Raw genomic sequence first — 21,243 nt, 5'->3', positions numbered from 1 at the left:
CACAAAAATAATTAAATCTTGCTATTTGCAATGACATGGATGGAACTAGAATGTATTATGTTAAGTGAAATGAGACAGAGAAAGACAAATGCCATATGATTTCACTTATATATGGAATTTAAGAAACAAAACAGGTGGACATTGGATAAAGGAAAAAAAAAGGGTAGAAGAGAGAGAGGCAAACCATAAAACAGAGTCTTAACTGGAACAACTGAGGTTTGCTGGGGGGTGGTGGGTGGGGATGGGCTAAATGGATATAGGGATTAAGGAAGAACTTGTTTTATTGAGTACTAGGTATTATATGTAAGTGATGAATCCCTAAATTCTACTCTTGAAATTAACATTACACTATATGTTAACTAACTAGAATTTAAAAGAAAACTTGAAAAAAAAAAACAAGAATAATTTAAATCCTTTCAGATAATCTCGAGTGAGATATTGGATAGGAACCCTTGTGGAGTAAAGAGAAAGATCAAATAAATGAGTGTGTTTTGTTTTGAAATAAGTGTTGCCATGACTTGTGTGACTTGTGCATATACATTGGCCCACTGTTCTAGAAGTTGATATCACTGAAAAGAGAAGACCACAGATGGGCAATGCAGAGGTGCTGTATTAGTTATCTATTTGTCTGCATTTTATCACAGATTTACTGGCTTCAAATGCAAATTCATTATTTGAGTTTCTGCAGGCCAGTGTCTGGGCATAACTTAGGTGTATTCTCTGTATAGTGTCTCACTAAGCTGCAATCAAAATGCTCGTCAAGGATAGGGTCTGTATGTAATTTGGACTATGACAACAAAACATGCTTACCTGGATCACATGGTTTTGGCAGCATTCAGTTCCTTGTGGTTTTAAGATTAGTGGCAGCTTGCTTCCTCACAGCCAGAGAGGGAGAAAGAGAGAGAGGAGAGACTCTAGGAAGACAGTGGTATTCTTGTGTAATTATGCACATGTAAGCATATACATCACATCACATTTGCGGCATTTGTGGTTGGAAGTAAGACACTGCTCCTTAAGGTTGTGAATACCAGGAAGCCGATCACGGGGTCACCTTAAGTTCTATTGGCCAGAGGCTCCTTCCTTCTCTTTGTAAACCTATTTATGAATGACCTGATGTAGGGGCTCCATTAGGAAAATGACTCCTGAAAAAGAAGTGGGTCCAGAAAAAGGGGATAATACAATAAATCAGTAATTTGAACTAGTAGCTAATGATAATGTCAAACAACTAGCATTGTATAGAAATTTAAAAGCAAGGATCCAGAACATGAAAATAAGGTGAAACAGGCACAGTTTCTCTTTCAATTTCAATCTCCGCCACACTAAATTGAATACCTTAGAAAATTTCACTAAATATAAAGATAAAAATTGTGAATATCTTTTTTTAAGCTTTCTTACTTAATAGGGATGAAAGATAAACATCTGTCACTTTGCAAATACTTGCTTTTCTCAATATATTAAATTGGCTGCATTAAAAAAAAAAAACAACAATATGATGACCGGCTGAAGTACATTTCTTTGTCAGCAAATGCTCCTGGAGGATGCATAGAAAACATCGCAGAGGATATGAAGAGTCAAGTGGTAGGGTAAACTACAATATGAAAGATTTGCTACCTGGTTGCAGTACATTCAGATATTGCTAGAATATTTCAGTTTGTGGTATTTTCTGGATTCACTTACAGCAATAAAATATTCTAAGATGGCTTTTTAATGACCTATTAGAGCAAAGAAGTCATGGAGAAGAATACAGGTAAAGGCTTCTTTAACAAAAACCAATGCTTGGGTAAAAGCTATGCCTGGATAACCATTGATGAAGTGGTTTCTTTAACTTGAAAAAAGAAGGTTATGGAATATCTTCAGAGAGTGAGCAATAGAGCACTATGTGAAATTTTTTCAATGAATTATTCATAACCTAGTTAATGCAGCAAAGTGCACAAAGTGCTGAAGGACATCATCACAGGGCATTCAAAAGATTGGACAAACCTAACTATAAGTGTCATATTTTGCAAAAAAAACATAGGCTCCAAATCAGTTGGCTTTTCTAGGATGAAAGGAAAAGTAAAAAATATACCACAATTGGATGATTTTGAAAGAATAAATGCACATATTTTAGTTTTAAAGTAAAAGGAACTGATTTTCAGGAGAATTTTGTAGAACATTTTGAAAACAAATGATTGGTCGAGTTTCGACCAGCTTAAAGAGACCTCGACAAGGCATAAAGTTTTAGCCTGCTTATGGGCTGCTGGGAAATTAGCCTGAATTCGCCCTATTTTAAGTAATCATGAAAGAAAAATGTAGGGATATTTAATATTGTTTCTAGTTATTTGCACTTGATGAGTAAAGGACGAGGCCAGATTCTCTGGAACAGTGGGGAAAGGAGATGAAGGGACGAAAAGAAATTATTGCTAAACTTCAAGAAAAACCAGAACTATTCTCTGTCAGGAGAATTTGTGTCATTGGAGTCCCTTGTGGGGCCACCAACAATCGTCTCTCAGACTATGGGTGCTCTGATCTGATGGCTAGTTGCTGTGTTTTTTTACCTAAAGAAACTTGTATTATTTTCTTCTATTTGCATTTCTCTATCAATCACACACTAATTTTGATACCAAAAATAACATGAATGTGTCACCCACAAAAAAAATTTCATAATGAGCAGCTACAGAAACAATTGGTGTAGAAAGCTCTAATTTCTTTTAATTGTTTGGTATGAAAAATTTCAGTGAAGTTTAAACCCATCTGCTAAAATTGTTAAAATGCAGCACATTATGATTAGTTCTTAAGGAACAATTGAGTGACATCAGGGAGACAGTATTTTGTGGGTTTAATTTCAAAATTTTCCTAATAAAATTTTCCACAGCTGGTGAGTAGAATTTACAGTGAATTATTATAATGAGGCCAATGAGACACTTATTCCATTTGGATCAATACATTTTGATATTCTTGTCATCTACAACAGTTATTAAAACCAAGTATGATGTAAGATAAATTTAGATTCAAATATTAGAATCATCGTATCATACTGAATTAAACCAGAATTTTCATATAAAATTAAATGGTGTATTCATTATTGTGGTTTTGATCCTATATAAAATTAAATGAATTTTATTTGAAATTACTGCTTATTTCATCTACTTCTTCCAATTAACTTATACTTAGCTTTTCAATATAACACTATTTCCACAGTGGTACACAAATATAAATCACGTATATATGTGCACATATATGTATACACGTATGTATATAGTGTGTGTATTTCATTTAAAAATAGTGATTATAGGGGATGCCCAGGCGGCGCAGTGGGTTAAAGCCTCTGCCTTCAGCTCAGGTCATGATCCCAAAGTCCTGGGGTCGAGCCCCACATGGGGCTCTCTACTCAGCGGGGAGCCTGCTTCCTCCTCTCTCTCTCTGCCTGCCTCTCTGCCTACTTGTGATCTCTGTCTGTCAAATAAATAAATAAAATCTTTTAAAAAAATAGTGATTATATAGTTATATGATTCAAGGCATTTGGAGACAACTACTAGAAAATTAAATTGCAAATTTAAATAAAAAATTAGTCTGCATACTGAAGTCAATCAGAACAATAAAGAAGTCTTTCTACCAGAAAAACATAAATACAGCACTGATGGAGAGAAGCTAGTAATGATCAAGATATGGGGCCACATTTTAGAATAATTTCTCTAATGGCATTGTTATGCAATAAGGTATATCTCAAGTATAACTAAGATTTTTAGCCTAATGGTGCCATTAACTAAAATGTGAAATTAGGGAGTGAGATGAGAAGTATCGAACATAGACAATATATTTAGAAATACAGTTAGTCCAGGCACCTTGGTGGCTAAGTCGGTTAAGGGGCCGACAGTTGGTTTCAGCTTGGGTCATGATCTCAAGGTCCAGGGATTGAGCCCAGAGTCAGGCTCCACATTCAGCACAGAGTCTGCATGAGGATTGTCTCACTCCCTTTCCTTCTGCTCCTCCCCCAACAGATATAAATACAATAAACTCTTTAAAAAAATAAATATGATCAGTTCTGTTTTAATGGGACATAATGCTTTCCTAATAATAACCACACTGCAAAACTACACACACAATAATCATAGGCCTACTGGGGAAAAAGTGGTTAAGGCTACAACACTTGAGAACTTTATCAGAGACCCACTTATAAAAAAGTTGGAAAACAAGAAAAATAGTAGCTGTTACATATATGTCAAATAGTTAGGAACTAAATAAATGCCACAATAAGTAAGGAACTTTATCTTGAAAAATACCTGAAGTTTACTTGAGGAGGTTGGGATTGGAAGAACTGTCAATTGCTGTGTGTAAATTATTTTGGAGTATTTGAAGAATGGTTATCCATAATTGGAGGGGAGTTTGTAATACCAGATGTGGATAGTTACAGCTCACATGTAGCTAACTAAGATAGCATTAAGTGTTTGAGGTATATTTGCATGTGTGTGTGCATGAACACAAATGCATGTGTGTGTTTTGTCTATTCTTACTTGGCTTTGTTCAATTGAACACAGTTCTCTGTATTCATCAAATATTTATGTCAGAGGGAATTGCACATAAGTAAATGCAAATTTGAGTTATATTCAAATTATTTCTTATACATATCAATCACATTAAAACAAAATGTATAAAACAAACCTCATAGAAAAATTGAATTTATGTAGTAGAGGTTTAGAAGTAAATGAGATAGTCCACCGAAGAAATTTAAGATTTAACAATACCCATAACTTAAACTGGAGTTACTGCCATGCACATCCAATTATTTTTTTATTAAATTAAATTCATCTAACAAATGCAAAAGTGGGAACTACAGATGATTGATACAGACATGAAGATCTATTGTTCCAGAGGCAATATACTGTATGGATTTAGTGAAAAGTGTTTGGAATCAGAGAGATTTGTATTCCAAATAATTAGCTTTACCACTTGTTACCTTGGCAACCAGATTTTTTAAATTCCCTAATGGCTCTGGTTTTCTCAGATGTAAAATGTGAATGTAAATATTACCTTGTGAGTATAAGGTGGAGTAACCTTAGCATAATGCTTGATTCATAGGAGACACTGTCCACCTTGTGCCCATCCCTCATGCTTCCATTTCAGTATACCTACCTCTTTTGTCCACCCACACAGCAGGACGGAAGTGCTGGAAGATTATGACCTTGGTGGAAACACATAACCAGTCACATACTGGGGTATTTGTATGAAAACCTCAGTGTCCTCACCTCTCAGTTGGGATAATTCTGAGTATTACATCCCACACTGGTTCCCAGAGAATTCCTAGGAGATTAAACTCTAGTCACCCACAGTAGGTATTGGCTTGATAAGCTACCTTCTTTTCCCAATTTCTTCACCCCACTTCACTACCAGTATTTCTTTTCTAAATAAATACCTGAGGGGTGCATGGCTGGCAGAGTCAGTTAAGCATCCAACTCTTGGTTTTGGCTCAGGACATGATCTGAGGTCCTGGGATCTAGTCCTGAGTTGGGGGTCCATGTTCAGCATGGAGTCTGTTTGAGATTCTCTCTCTCCCTCTCCTTCTGCCCATCCTGCTTGTGCTCCCCACCTCAAATAAATAAATAAAATCTTTAAATAAGTAAACAAACAAATATCTGAACCCCTCTGTCAGAGACTATTTCTGTGAAGCCTAAAATAATAGATTAATGAATAAGTGACCTAATTATTTTTGGTTTTAGATTGTTATTATTACAAAGAGTTATTTTATCTATTGGTTTATTAGTTGTAGTTACAACTTCAGTCAGGCTGGCTTTTAAACCCCATTAATGTTTTTTATTCATGCTAATCCTGTTGTATCGCCTTACCTATTTTACACACAAATGAAATTGCTATATTTTCTTTAGGTCATGCCTGAAGTCCTATGCCTTACATAAAATCTTTGATAATTTCAGCCTACCTGGAGACTTTAAAACGTATATACTGTGTTAAATCTTAGTTCCTCCAGCCCAACTGTACTTCTCTCTCACTTTTCAGATTAGAATCTGTATTCTTTCATATTTCTTGAAGTATGAGATTCAGACTCTGGTTTAATAAAAATTTTCTTAATAGAATAAGACAAAATTTGAAAGATAATTTCAGGATGTTCAACAGATGCATAGTTATATGGCTTAATGTCCTAGGATTGGGGTTTTAGAAAGAAGATTTGAGTATTTGAGCAGTTCTTCTATCTGAGTGCAAGTACAGACTTGTGGGAGTCAATGCCTCCATCCACTACCTTAGGTGATTCATGTAGTGGAAATCTTATATCAAAATATGTCAGAGGATGTCTAATCTGAATACAGATTCACCTCAGCAAGAACAGAAGAAAGCTGAGAACACCTGGATGTTTAAGTTACACAGACTATGTGTCCTAAAACAGACAGAGAGCTTTGAATAAAACTCCCTAAGAGATTACTGGGATTCCCCAGAATCAGTTTAAGTAAAATTCAACCTACTAAAATTTTTGATTCTGTTGAGAATAATTAGGCATCCTTTAATAAAATAATAAAATTTTGTAGCAATCTATTTGTGTACTTGTTTTATTTTGTCTTCCAAGCAATGCACACAGACTTGTTTACATAGTCACACCATAATTTTACTGTATGTTTGTTGTTTTTGCTACTTTATTCCTTACACATAATTTAAATATACATATTTTTTAAAAGATTTTATTATTTATTTATTGATTTATTTGTGAGAGACAGAGAACATGGTGGGGAGAGGGGCAAAGGGAGAGAGAAAACCAGGTTCCCCACTGAACAAGAAGCCTGACACAGGGCTTGATCTCAGGACCCTGAGATCATAACTTGAGCAAAGGGAGACACCTAACCTAGTGAGCCACCTAGGTGCTCCTTAAATTTTCCTATTTTAATAAAACTTTTTTCACATATGTGTTATGATCACATTCACTGAAGCATTTTTTTTAAAGCATGTTATATAAGAGTTGGAAAGAGAGGAAGAAAAGTAGATAAAGAAAACAGGAGAAGCAAACAGTAAGCTTACTATTTTTAGTTTTCCTCTTAGGTCTTGGGAATCTTGGTATGTAAAACATGATCTTTGTCTTTAAAAGCTGAAAATGAAAATTTTCTAACTTTTAAATTGACAATAAGTGGATAGGAAATATTTTTAAACCCAAACCTTATGTACATTGTACATTATATATGTATAAATGTGTGTGCGTGAATAACACACATGTATATATGCATGAGACATGTATACATAAGACATGTATATATGAGACATGTATACATATGGGTATACACACACATGCACACACACAAAACATGTATGAGATATATATATATATATATATATATATATATATATGGATATACACACATATATATGGATATACACACACATGCACACACACAAAACCAGGGAGGAAAGCGTTAATTTACCACTTCCAATGCTAACTACCTCATATCAAGAGTCTGGGTGAGCTAGCTTAGGTGGTGTTTCTAGCCTTTGGACAAATCATTGTGCACATGGCCTCTTTTGGAAATTAGAAAGGGGGGGCGCCTGGGTGGCTCAGTGGGTTAAAGCCTCTGCCTTCGGCTTAGGTCATGATCCCAGGGTTCTGGGATCGAGCCCCGTATCGGGCTCTCTGCTTGGCGGGGAGCCTGCTTCCTCCTCTCTCTCTGCTTGCCTCTCTGCCTACTTGTGATTTCTCTCTGTCAAATAAATAAATAAAATCTTAAAAAAAAAAAGGAAATTAGAAAGGGGCATTATTCTAAAGGAAGATGAGAATAATTTCCAGAAAAAAAAAAAATAGAGAAAGAAGTACCATGCAGATAAAAACAATGAATCATGGGCTAGCTCTCTCTCTCTCTCTCTCTCTCTCTCTCTATATATATATATATATATATATGAGAGTTATATAACTCTCATATATGAGAGTTATATAACTCTCATATATATATATATATATATATATATATATGAGAGTTATTAGGCATTTTTTTTTTTTTTGGTAAAGGGGCAGATAATATTTTAGGCTTTATAGGCCATAAGGTCTCTGTGTTAACTACTCTACTCTACCTCTAGTGTAAAATATTTAAACAAATAGCTTTTATGTTCCAATAAATCTTTATTTATGGAAATGGGTGAGTACCTAAATTTGGCCCACTGGCTATAGTTTTCTGACCCCAGAGATAGGTCTTCATAATCTGTACATAAACACAATATGGTATAAGAGATATAACTGATTCTAAACAGTTCTGAAGATAAAAGGAAAAAAAACTTAGCTAATGAGGAGGGTATTACAGTGATAGTAAACTTTAAGTTCAATGAATAAGTAGATGGAGTGTTCCAGAAAATAAATGGAAAGAGCCATTCCAAGCAGAAAAAAGAGTATGGAAAGGTATAAAGTCATGAAAGAGTGACAACATATTTGTGAAATAGGACATGCTTTATGGTAGAAAAAAAATTGAGGGATTGTAGTTTGGCCAGGTGTGACTGGAGAGAAGTTGTGACCAAACTGTTGTGGCATTTTATGCTGTCAGGGTAAGAAGATTAAAATCATCTTTTTGCCAAAGAGAACATGAGGTAGTCAATAACTAGTATTTTGCAATCTTCCTTCCATCCCATGAATAGAAATACAATCAAATAGCGTTTATTTTATTTTTTTTAAAGATTTTATTTATTTATTTGACAGAGAGAGATCACAAGTAGACAGAGAGGCAGGCAGAGAGAGAGAGAGAGAGAGAGAGGGAAGCAGGCTCCCTGCTGAGCAGAGAGCCCGATGCGGGCCTTGATCCCAGGACCCTGAGATCATGACCTGAGCCGAAGGCAGCGGCTTAACCCACTGAGCCACCCAGGCGCCCTCAAATAGCGTTTATTACTCAAATTATATTCCTGGGAGTCCTTGCATTATTTGACCATAAGAAAACCAGGAACTCTTAAGCTTACTCCCATCTTTCACATTTAATTCCAGAGTTTAGGGTTTTTCTTTTGTATCATGAACTGTGTTATCAATCTCAAATTATAACATAAGTTCCTTATAGAAAGTTGTGAATATACGAAAAAAAACATAAAATTAAACTGAAATAAATTATCAATGAGGATAAAGCTAAATGTCATTGTATATCATGAAATGTATATCAGCTTTCAATCATAAAAAATCCTTTCTTTTAAATGATTTTTAAAAATATAAAAATATTGGGGCACCTGGGTGGCTCAGTGGATTAAAGCCTCTGCCTTCGGCTCGGGTTATGATCCCAGTCCTGGGATCTAACCCCGCATTGGCCTCTCTGCTCGGCGGGGAGCCTGCTTCCTCCTCTCTCTGCCTGCCTCTCTGCCTACTTGTGATCTGTCTGTCAAATAAATAAATAAAATCTTGAAAAAAAAAATTTAGGGGCACCTGGGTGGCTCAGATGTTAAGTATCTGCCTTTGGCTCAGGTCATGATCAGGGTCCTGGGATCAAGCCCCACAAATGGCTCCCTGCTCAGCAGGAAGCCTGTTTCTCCCTCTCCCACTGCCCCTGCTTGTGTTCCCTCTGTCCCTCTCTCTGTCAAATAAACAAATAAAATCTTTAAAAAATATATATATATAGGGGCACCTGGGTGGCTCAGTGGGTTAAAGCCTCTGCCTTCGGCTCCGGTCATTATCTCAGGGTCCTGGGATCAGGCCCTGCATCAGGCTCCCTGCTCGGCAGGGAGTCTTCTCCACTCCCCTCTGCCCCCCGCCTGCCTCTCCGCCTACTTGTGATCTTTGTCTGTCAAATAAATAAATAAAAATCTTTTAAAAATATATATACACATATAAATATTTTAAATAAAAGTTATTTTTAGTAATTGGAATTTTAATGTGCAAAATCTACTTAACAAAAAGTATAGCTATTTGTAGAATGATATGCTGGACACAACATAAGATGAGCTCTGTAGCCTTCAGAAGCCAACAATAAGGATACAATCCTATCAGACAGAAAAGGATGTTGGAATAACAAATAAGAGTAGATTGTCCAATATTGAGTAGTATGTTATGGATTATGAGTCTTAGGAAAATGAGTGTTGCCAGCTAAACTATTAAATTGGAAAATTTATCATTTACTTGATAAATTTCAATTTATCATAAATTTCATAAATATAATAATTTTTTTTAAAGATTTTATTTATTTATTTATTTGACAGACAGAGATCACAGGTAGACAGAGAGGCAGGCAGAGAGAGGAAGGGAAGCAGGCTCCCTGCTGAGCAGAGAGCCCGATGCGGGGCTCGATCCCAGGACCCTGGGATCATGACCTGAGCCGAAGGCAGAGGCTCCAACCCACTGAGCCACCCAGGCGCCCCATCATAAATATAATAAATTTTTAATTTATAATTTATTTAAAAATGTGTCATCCCTGTCAGGTATGTCAGGTAGATATTTAATTCATTAAACAAATGTGACTGGAGGTTTTTGAGGCACCACACCTATGAATTCAGTGGTGAATGAGAAAGTGGTGGTCTTTTCCATCTTTGTTCTTACAGCCTCTTGTGGACACAGTTGCTAAACAAGAAACATACAATATAATTTCAGAAAGTTATACAGACTTTAAGGAAAATAGAAAAATGTAAACAAGAATGACAGTCTGTGTTGAAGGCAACCTTACATAGACCATCTGGGAAGAAGTCTCCTCAGAGGTTATATTCAAAGGAGACAGACAATAAGGGAGCAAATGTTTCAGGTAGTGGAGAAGTAAGATCACAGAATCCAAGATGGAGAGATCTTGTCATATAATCAAAATTTGGCTTGTTTTTGTCATTCATTCCTGCAAGGAAATCTCTAAATCCTTAAATTTTCTCATGTTGGGAGTGTGTTACTCACAGTGACCCCTGAGTTTATAACCATGAGGTAACTTAGGTGGAGTCTAACCACTCCAGAAAAAACTGTGTTACTACAGAATTGGGATTGGGGTTTTCACCCAGATATCAGGTTTTCTGGGAGAGAAGGAGAATTGGGAGGTTGAACTTAATCTGGTCAATAAGTCAATCAATCATGTTTATGTAATGAAACTCCAGTAAAAGCTCAATAAAAACAAACAAACAAACAAAAATAAAAAAAGAAAACAAGGCTTGAGTGAGGCTTCCTGGTTGGGGATACACACTGACATGCCAGAAGAATGATGATCCTGAGGACAGGGAAGCTCCATGTTTAATACTCTCCCATCCTCACTCCGTGTGTCTTTTCATTTGGCTGGTCTTGATTTGCTTCCTTTAACATAAAATTGCATTTATAATTACAGTGTTTTCCTGAGGTCTGTGAGTCTTTGTAGCAAATTATCCAATCTGAGAGGCCATGGGAACCACTGGATTTGTAGCCAATTAATCAGTTGTGCAGGTGGCTGGTGAATCTCAGAGTTTGCAGTTGATGTCTGAAATGAGGGGTGTCCTGTGGAGAGTGAGCCCTCAATCTGAGAAGTCCACACTAATTCCAGGTAGTTAGCATCTGAATTACATTGCAGAATTGAAGACAAAGGAGGAATAGAAAGAAGGCAAATTAGTGCTCGGAAACAAGCAAGAGAGAACGAGATAAGCACAGACCAAACCCTGGGGTGGAAGTGCAAAATATGAAGTTTGGGTATATTTTTCTAAGCGCAATGGAAGCTTGTAAAATATCTTTAGCAGATGAGTTATGGAAATAGAATTATGGCTACACATTACCTTGAATGCTATGTGGAAAACCGGAGACTGGTCGTAGGTTACAATTATCCTTCTAGTGAAGCTAATCCAGGCATGTTCCCAGTGGAAAGGAGATATTGTGAATTATTTTGGTGTTAGAGCCTACAGGGTTTGCAGCTGCATTGGATATGAAGGAGAGGGATTAGGAAAAACCAATATTTTTAAGTATTGGTCTTAAAGTAGTAATTACTCAGATGAAGAATGAAGGGGGAGGAACTGATCTATTAAGAGGGATGGAGAGAATTGTGTGTATCTTAATTGCTTACTGTAGTAGTAGAAAAATGACTCCTCTAAAAACATCTACATCCTAATCTCTGACACCTATTTCTTGACACAGCAGAGGGAAATTAAGGTTGGAAATGAGATTAGAGTTACTAATCAGCTGACCTTGGAAATAGGGAGATTAGCCTGTTTTATCTGGATGGGCCAGAATAATTACAAGGTTCTTTAAAAATAAGAGAGAGAGGCAGAAGAGGGAGACCTAGGAAGATGCAAGAGTGAGAAGGACTCAGCTCCATAATGCTGCCTTTAAAAGTGGAGGAGGGGGGCGCCTGGGTGGCTCAGTGGGTTAAGCCGCTGCCTTTGGCTCAGGTCATGATCTCAGGGTCCTGGGATCGAGTCCCGTATCAGGCTCTCTGCTCAGCAGGGAGCCTGCTTCCCTCTCTCTCTCTCTCTCTGCCTGCCTCTCCGTCTACTTGTGATCTCTCTCTGTCAAATAAATAAATAATAAAAAAAAATCTATAAAAAAAAAAAGTGGAGGAGGGGTCCATAAAGCAAGGAATGCAGGTGGCTTCTAGAAGTTGGAAAAGGCAAGCAAATATGTTCTCTCATAGCACCTCCAGAGGGAACCCCATCCTACTGACACCTTGATTTTAGCCCCAGGGACACCTATGACACAGTTCTAATCTACAAAAATGTATTATAATAAATTTGTGAGGTTTTAAGATGGTAAATTTGTGGTAATTTGTTACAGCAACAATGAGAAACTAATACATCTATTAATCATTGAGGAGGAGGTTTTCAGAAAGAGAACAGTTTATAAGTCTATAGTTCAGAGAAGAGGCTGGATATAGAGATGTAAGCATGAAGGTCAAGGGCACATTAACAAAGGACAGATTAGCAAGAGGAAGACAGATGAGATCATCAATATGTTGTGATAGATACAGTTTTGCATTGGGGATGTCTAATATTACATAATTACTTTGTAGTACAATGGGTGAATACCTGAGTGGGTGTCAAGAGATGCATGTAAAACCTTATTTGATTTCTGACATATCTTTTATATTGTGAATAATTTTATTTTAAAGTGCTCAAAGCTATACCTCTACAAATTCTATATTTTTCATTTAGTACACTTTTAACATTTAAAACCTAGTGTAAAAATTAACATATATGCAGGATACAAAAAAAATATAGTCCATAGTAGAAAGATTGGAAGGGTTTTTGTTTGTTTTCTTTCTTTTCTTCCATACAATTTCATGCTTCCTGAACAACCACTGAGGAAATTCCAAGACAGCACTGATTAAGTGTAAGAATAGTAATATTCTCTTTGCCAAATAATAACTACTATCTCTCAAAGGATCACAAAATAAATATTACTAAATATTCTTATTTATTAATAAATAGATAATAGATGATAGATAATAAAATCATTTATTAATAAATAAATATGAACAGTCTAGACTCTGCCATGTCTATTGCTTTGAGAGATGATAAAAGTTATTACATATAAATTGTCAGCAATTAGACTCTCTTTTCCTTTGTTTAACAAATATATATCAAAAAGTATCCTAGAGCAACACTGTATTTAACTAGTCAAATTGTTGAGCCACTTATAGTGTGAGGGTTACTTCCCCTGCCATCAGTAGGATTTCCTTGAGACAATAATGAATTCTATGGAACCTATCTTATTCTGTCCAGTTGAAAAGACTTTGCTATTTATCATGAGTAGAAAAAGGCCATTTTTTCCTTGAAAAAGTAAATGAAAGTGAAGTGAAAAAAGCATTGCTGGAGCATACATCTTGAGAAAGCTGCTTTGTGAGGGGGAAAAAAAAAAAAGACCAAGTTGTGAGAAGCTGGCCCTTTACAGTCAGGTGATGGCTTTCACTGGCATCAGTTAAGTTTAAAGACACCATGAAATTGTGTGACATTGCATTGAAAAGCTTTTAGACCTCTCTTTGGATACAAAATGCAGGTTTCATGTAACTTTTATCTCTCCAAGCTAGTGGAGAGGAGGGCAATGATGTTTCTACTTTAAAGCTCACTGAGTTACTGCTGCAGAATCCAAATGCAGCCCTACAAGAATTGGTTACAGCTTATTTTCTATTGTATTTTTTTAAACTGCAGTGTTTTAAAGATTGATTTTTTAATACTAAGGGTTAGCTGTTATATAGGTATTTTGAACCCAGTTGCATTGTTATGTTCTATAAAAATTAAAAAAAATACCAATCCAATTAAAGACCTTTCAGCATTTACAAAAAAGTTTGCAACTTTGAATTATGGGAGGTTTGACAAAACCTGAGTATAACTATGGCAACACTTGTTTGTAATAAGAGGTCTGCTTTGATGAAAAATGAACTCTCATTGCATTTTATTTGTGGTTCTGGGATGTCTTCAAGTATTATGAAAGTAAATCACACCACTTTCTTGAGGAGGTGAAGAGTTTCCTTTATTTCTCTTTTGGACAGACATAATTTTCTGTTTATTTTTTGTCTAGTGATAATATGAAATTTGAGGTATGTAAGTGTACAATTTGAAAGCCTTGGATTTACATATGAATTTTGTGACCCATCACCACAATCAAAATGATGAGCATATCCATTAAGACTTAAAGTTTCCTCCTGCCTCTTTACAATGCCTCCCTCCTGTCCCTATTCCCTATCCCCAGACAACTACTGATCTGCTATGTTAAAGTGGGTCTCTTAGCATGATTTTGAATTTATATAAAAGAAATTTCAGAGCATATATACTTAATTGTAGTCTCATTTTTTACTCATATAATTATTTTGAGATTCATTATATTGTAGAATGAATTGATAGTTAATTTATTTTTACTGCTGCATAGTATATATCTAAAGAACATATTCTGGGGGCTCCTGGGTGGATTAGTCAGTTGAGCCTCCAACTCTTCTTGATTTCAGCTCTGGTCATGGTCTCAGGGTCCTGAGATTGAGGCCTACAACAGGGCTCTGCTAATCCCTCTCCCTCTGCTCCTTCCCCTGCTGTCTCTCTTCCTCTCAAACAAATAAATAAATAAAATCTTAAAAAAAATAAAGAACATATTCTGGACACAAGCTCTTTATGAAATGCTGATGTGCAAATATTTTCTCCAAGTCTGTGGTTTGTCTTTTCATTTAGCCATGAAGGAAGAAGAGTCAAATATCTTTTTCTTCTTGGACCAAGAAATTCTTTTTTTTTTTTTTTTTCAATGTTTACTAAATGTTTATTAAAGAGACAGGACTTCTCAAGACAGTCAATGTTTCCAACAGATATGTTAGGTCACTTTATTGAACGGAACTTCTCTCTCTCTCTCTCTTTTTTTAAAGTATGCTTCATGCCCAGCATGAAGTATGTGGAGCCCAGCACTAGGCTAGAACTCATGACCTTGAGATCAAGGTCTGAGCTGATATCAAAAGTTGGTCACTTAACTTGACCACCCACTGACCTACCCACTTATCTCTGAATGGAACTTCTCTTATATATCCAAACTTAGAAAAAATATTCAGATTTGAAATTATTCAAATATTCAGCCTAGTTCATTAATTTACATACCAAAGATTTCACAGATTATTCAGCAGTTTCATGTAAAAATTGCTAAACTGGCGGTTGTACCCTAAGGGATAGTATCTTGGAATATGCAGCATAGCCTTTGTGTTTACTGTGTGTACTATGCTGCTTCTCACCAGATCTTCCGGAACTTTTGACAATATCCCAGACCCTGGCATGATCTGATTCTAAGGCTTCTTCTTTTTTTTTTTTAATTAATTTTTTATTTTTTCAGCATAACAGTATTCATTATTTTTGCACCACACCCAGTGCTCCATGCAATCCGTGCCCTCTACAATACCCACCACCTGGTGCCCCCAACCTCCCACCCCCCACCCCTTCAAAATTCTCAGATCATTTTTCAGAGTCCATAGTCTCTCATGGTTCACCTCCCCTTCCAATTTCCCTCAACTCCCTTCTCCTCTCCATCTCCCCTTGTCCTCCATGCTATTTGTTATGCTCCACAAATAAGTGAAACCATATGATAATTGACTCTCTCTGCTTGACTTATTTCACTCAGCATAATCTCTTCCAGTCCCGTCCATGTTGCTACAAAACTTGAGTATTCATCCTTTCTTTTTTCTTTTTCTTTTTTTTTTTTTACAGCTTTATAAACATATATTTTTATCCCCGGGGTACAGGTCTGCGAATCGCCAGGTTTACACACTTCACAGCACTCACCATAGCTCATACCCTCCCCAATATCCATAACCCCACCCCCCCTCCCAACCCCCTCCCCCCATCAACCCTCAGTTTGTTTTGTGAGATTAAGAGTCACTTATGGTTTGTCTCCCTCCCAATCCCATCTTGTTTCATTTACTCTTCTCCTACCCCCTCAACCCCCCATGTTGCATCTCCTCTCCCTCATATCAGGGAGATCATATGATAGTTGTCTTTCTCCGATTGACTTATTTCGCTAAGCATGATACCCTCTAGTTCCATCCACGTCGTCGCAAATGGCAAGATTTCATTTCTTTTGATGGCTGCATAGTATTCCATTGTGTATATATACCACCTTTTCTTTATCCATTCATCTGTTGATGGACATCTAGGTTCTTTCCATAGTTTGGCTATAGTGGACATTGCTGCTATAAACATTCGGGTGCACGTGCCCCTTCGGATCACTACGTTTGTATCTTTAGGGTAAATACCCAGCAGTGCAATTGCAGGGTCATAGGGTAGTTCTATTTTCAACATTTTGAGGAACCTCCATGCTGTTTTCCAGAGTGGTTGCACCAGCTTGCATTCCCACCAACAGTGTAGGAGGGTTCCCCTTTCTCCGCATCCTCGCCAGCTTCTGTCATTTCCTGACTTGTTAATTTTAGCCATTCTGACTGGTGTGAGGTGATATCTCATGGTGGTTTTGATTTGTATTTCCCTGATGCCGAGTGATATGGAGCACTTTTTCATGTGTCTGTTGGCCATCTGGATGTCTTCTTTGCAGAAATGTCTGTTCATGTCCTCTGCCCATTTCTTGCTACATGTATCCATGCTTTACAGAAATACAAAGGGGGCAGTTATAATATTATATCAGGCAGCAACTATAATTTTAGAATTTGAATAGTTAGAAGCCATAAACTTTTAAACAAGAGAGCGTACTTCAATTTCCTCAATAAGTGTCTTAAAAGATTTCCTTCCAAGGAGAATTTTGCAATAATAAAAAATAGAACAGGATTGTACTTTTTAAATACAAGCCTCCACATTTGACAAGAAATAAGACTAGTAGTCTTTCTCTGATTGACTTATTTCGCTAAGCATGATACCCTCTAGTTCCATCCACGTCGTAGCAAATGGCAAGATTTCCTCATATGATCTCCCTGATATGAGGAAGTGGAGACGCGACATGGGGGGTTAAGGGGGTAGGAGAAGAATAAATGAAACAAGATGGGATTGGGAGGGAGACAAACCATAAGTGACTCTTAATCTCACAAAACAAACTGAGGTTGCTGGGAGAGTGTGGCTGGGAGAGGGGGGTGGGGTTATGGACATTGGGGAGGGTATGTGCTATGGTGAATACTGTGAAGTGTGTAAACCTGGTGATTCACAGACCTGTACCCCTGGGGATAAAAATATATGTTTATAAAAAATTAAAAATTAAAAAAAAAAGAAATAAGGCTAGTATTTGGGGAATATTTTCAATGATTTATCAGCTCCGACTTTATGAATTTCAATTTTTTTTCCACCTGTATGGTTGTGATAAACAAGATATTCTCTTTTTGAGATTATTTTCATCATCATTACTCTCAAGGCTAAGCAAAATAATTTTACAGTTAACACCAAAGAGAGCAGGCTTAAAGTTTAAAATGCTTAAATTTACATTATAGGAAAATAAAATGGCAGAGAAGATTGTGTTACCAAAAAGATTGTGTACCAAATAGAAGGGCATTTAAAGTTTGACTTCTATATCAATAATCATTTGATTGAAAGAAAGAAGAAAGAAACAGAAATCTTTCCAAATGAGCCTAAGTAAAATGTTATAAGTAAAGTGAGACATATTGTGGAACTTATGAGCAACATCCCTAGCAAGACCTTAAAAGAAACTGAAAGTGTACACCTCCAGAAAAATTAATGCATCTATTTCTCCTTTTCTCATACTTGTTAGGGTCCTGTCCTCAATTGAACATTTGTTTATTCATTCCTTGTTTCTGCTAATAAGTTCCCTCTTCATGATTTGACCTGTATGGCCCCAATGTTGTGACTTCAATATAGCAAACTTAGCACCTGGGTCACCATGTCTTTAAGGACTGGACCTCATATATAACCAAAACAAGTCTCACCATATCCCAACTCCAATTTCCTGAGGTTGAGTTATTATATCTTTTGACAAATAAGGCTATTAATGATGAACAAGGTAGAAGGTGGTGTTGGAGTGAATTTGGACATATTGTTCTGTCTGTACATCTGGTATTGTGAGAGCTGACTCTAGATAGATGGGAGATCTTCAGATCTGTGACAAGCTCAGTCTGAAACTCCAAAATGACGGACTATGTGAGTAGTGCCAGAAACGTTCAAATGTACTATTCTCCCACATTGAATTTTTTAAAAAAATTACATTTTTACTATTTCCCAATCATTCTCTTAATCCTTTCTACCTCTCTGTAGCCAGCTCAACTGGGATGGGAAAGAATATGTTATATAAAAAGGTTGCTTTGGAGTGCCTGAGTGTCTCAGTTGGTTAAGCGTCTGCTTTTGGCTCAGGTCATGATCCCCAGGTCCTAGGATCAAGCCCCCACAACAGGCTCTCTGCTCAGCAGCAAGTTTGCTTCTTCTTCTCCCTGCTCATACTTTCTTTCTCATTCTCTCTTTTGATCAAATAAATAAATAAATAAATAAGGGTTTCCTTTTGCAAAAGTCTAAGAAACCTAACCTGGGAAGAAAGGTATAACTTGTAGAAGAAAAAAAGAAGAAAATAATAAGTGATCTGGGTACATCAACTTGCTATATTGAGCTAATTTGCCACAATTGTACCAAAAAATAAAAAAATTACAATGTCTTTGTATTTCTATTTTCTATTAAATTTATCTCAAAATAATTTGCATTTTCTAATGCACACAAGTCTTTCTTCATTGCGTCTGTCAAGAAATAAAAAAAGACTACACATAAAGAAATAAATTGAATGGTAATGAGCAATTTTTCTATTTATATATTTATATTTACGTAGATGTGAAAATATTTTATGAAGGCAGAAAACAATGCCTTGTTAAGTGAAAATGTGACTCCTTCAGATTCTGCAATTTTTACTGAAATGTAAAGTCTTAAAAAAAACAGCTAAAGTTTTTTAGCTTAGAAATACAATGTCAGACGACAAGTATGCTCCTTTTAGAAAATAAAAAAGAATTATTTATTTTAGAGAGAAAGAGAGAGTGTGTGCATGAGCAGGAGGAGGGGCAGAGGGAGACAATCTCAAGCTGACTCCCTGCTGAGTGAAGAGCCAGACAGGGGCTCCACCTGGGGTCTTCCTCATGACCCTGAGATCATGACCTGAGCTGATATCAGGAGTCAGACACTCAACCAACTGAGCCAGCCAGGCACCCAGGAAACAAAGATATTCTTGATACATATGTTGTTGGCAGTCTATACCAGTTCAAGTGGATCTAGAAATTGTCAAATCTGTAATGACCATTTACAGATAAGAGAGTAAATGCACCTTAACTCAGAAAAAGTAGCTATAGTCCATTTCTATTATTATTATATTTTTGGTTCTTTTACTACCTTGAAAGTGTGTTTCTAATCTCATGGTTTCCTATAATCTTATTTCTTTATATTGTAAACATAACCTTATCTCTAATGTTGGAATACATTTAGAGTAGATTTCAGGTAAGCATATAGCTTAGATAACTGATTTATATTTTATAAAGCATTGCTATTTTATTTTATTTTTCAAGTTTTTTTTTTTTTTATTTGGTTATTTGTCATAGAAAGAGACAGAGAGAGAGCACAAGAGGGGGAGGTAAGTAGAGGGAGAAGCAGGCTCCCTGCTAAGTAAGGAGACAAAGGCAGACTTGATCCCAGGTTGTTGGGATCATGACCTGAGCCAAGGGCAGACACTTAACTGACTGAGCCACCCAGGTGTCCCAAACATTGTTTCTTTCTGTTGCTTTCTTATGCTTTAAGACAAGGAAAAATATGCTATGTACGGCAATAAAAATATCAGAAAAATTCTTATTACTATTATTGTCTTTCTAGATGTGGCATAAAGAATCTCAAGTTACTGAGTCAAAACAAATTGAATTATCCAAATTATATCTTAATAACTTTATTCAGAATAAATTTATTAATGACTATTTAAATGTTACAAAGAATACAAATTAGTCACTAATTGAATAATAAGATTAAAATATTTCTCATTTAAAAGTTTTTATAAATTCTGCCAAATTGCAATATGGTATGGTGAATGGTTCCTGGAATAAAAGCTTGTTATTGGTAAAAACTTTTCTCCATCAATTTCTTGTTCCTGTGACTCTGAATAAAACAAAAGCAATTTAGGTCTTGAAATCTTAGTTTGTTCATATATAATTAGGATTAACCATATTTCCTTACTTCAAATATATCTCTCTGATATTGGGATAGAGAATATGTAACTCAGAAGATCAACTTGTCAGTTTACAGCATATTAAGTGTTGCAAGGTTATTCTCTTTCTGTAATGAACTGAATCATGAGTTGTCACTATCACTTTGATTATTAATTGAGATAATTTACTTACATTAGTCTGAGTATAAATTGTGAAGTCTTATGGAATAGATCAAACTTGAAGAAATATGAAGAGTGACTTCAAAGAAATATTACTTAGGTCTCAAAAATGTCTCAAAACTTACCAGCTGTGTTACCAAAAAAATTGATATTAAATTAAAGGAAAATAAAACCCAAAATTAATAACAAGAATATTCCAAATATGAAGTTAAAACAAGCTGCAGATATTTCTCAAATCACCTATTCATACAAATACTCGAATGAAGTGATACTATGTGCACAAATGTGTAAAATTGTTTTCAGTATTAAAGAAAATCACATATTTCTTATAGTAATATAAGAAAAACAAAACTGTGTTTTGTCTTATTGGGTTATCAATCCCATAAATATTAAAATAAGTCAGATAATATAAGGGAGAGACATACATATTTATATTTATAATATTTATACATATAATGTATATGTATACATATAATATTTAAACATAAATATTATAAAACAATGTTAGGACCTTCTATTTTTGTTCAAGATGGAATAATAATGCATTGCTTCTTAAAAAAACCCAAAATATTTGAAACAATAACACTCATAACATTGGATATCAAAAATGACAAAGGAAGGGAAAGGAG

The sequence above is a fragment of the Lutra lutra genome, chromosome 2, assembly GCF_902655055.1.
Source record: "Lutra lutra chromosome 2, mLutLut1.2, whole genome shotgun sequence".
NCBI lineage: Eukaryota > Metazoa > Chordata > Mammalia > Carnivora > Mustelidae > Lutra > Lutra lutra.
Note: the sequence above shows the minus strand (reverse complement) of the source record.